Source organism: Acyrthosiphon pisum, chromosome X (assembly GCF_005508785.2).
Source record: "Acyrthosiphon pisum isolate AL4f chromosome X, pea_aphid_22Mar2018_4r6ur, whole genome shotgun sequence".
NCBI classification, from domain to species: Eukaryota; Metazoa; Arthropoda; class Insecta; order Hemiptera; family Aphididae; genus Acyrthosiphon; species Acyrthosiphon pisum.
In genome coordinates, this window is record NC_042493.1 from 62,399,046 (window position 1) to 62,400,343 (window position 1,298).

The following is a 1,298-nucleotide window of genomic DNA, read 5'->3' on the forward strand; positions in this document are numbered from 1 at the left end:
TTGCCATCGTTACTTCTACAGTAGAAATTAGTATTTATTTATTATTGTTTGCCATTGGTTATTCGGGCAAATCAGGTACAAGCTTGCATTAAATATAATTATTGAACATTGCCAAGGTGAAAAAGTTGCCCTTTGACCGCGATCTTACGTAGTCTGATTGCCCATCATGGTGGCTAAGTTTCACTTACTGCAGCAAGTTACACCCAAAAAGAGTTGAATAATTATATACTTTTTAAGAGTTGCGAGCTAGTACTTAGCTAGTATATAGTTATAAATTGTAATAATATGACTATACTTAACTTGGGGTCCTACATGAGTGACACGTCGCGACGGCGAACCTTATTCAGCGAAATACAAGCTGTTTTGATTTTCACTGCGTTGAGTTCTCCAACATAGGCCACCGCGTAACGTGTACAGTTATACGAAATTTGAAATTTGAAAATTATTGTGTTATTTTATTAGGTACGTTAAAAAATTGGATTCTTTTGTAAATTGATGGAACATTATTTATAGCTATAAGAAATATAATCTATCGCTATCTTATTATATAAAATATTAAACTTGTACATGTTTATCCACAAATTAGTCAATTCCTTCATGTGACATTGTTCTTAAACGACAGATTTGAATAATTTCCATAGTCCACAATTGTGAAACTTGAATTAAGAAAATGTAGTCACATTTTTAGTTTTGAATGAACAATCAATATTTGAATATGGAAAACTTAAGTCGGTTATTGACTATAATAATAATAATACCTAATAATATGAAAAGTGTTAAACGATTGGCGCCAAATTTTCTGAATACTTTTGAGAGGTCCCGTTCGTGTTACGTAACACTTGATAGGCTAGTGCAATATATTTAAAATATCTATTACCGATATATTTATAATTCCTCAAGAGATACATTTTAGTTTAATCTTGTACAATGACGTGTTTAATTTGTATTATAATACATTTATAACACATATGCCAGTATGTGGGTTATTATTTATTCCTGATCAAAGAGCATGATAAATTCAATTTTAAATATTTCAAGAGGAAATCAGCTGTTAAAATTGATATAGGTATTATGACAATAGGAATTAGGAAAGAGAGAGAGAAAAAAATTACTGTACAGGTAGGTTAACCTACCTACTTTTTAACTTCTACATTTTTTTTTCTTTCAATAACCAATTCTTTTTAGATTCTGAGTGGAACGATGAATGTATTGATTTTACAATGATGTGTGTTTTTTTATTTTTTTTTTATTTTTAATTTTATTTTTGTGTCTGTCATCACGTTTTAGGACAGTAAAAG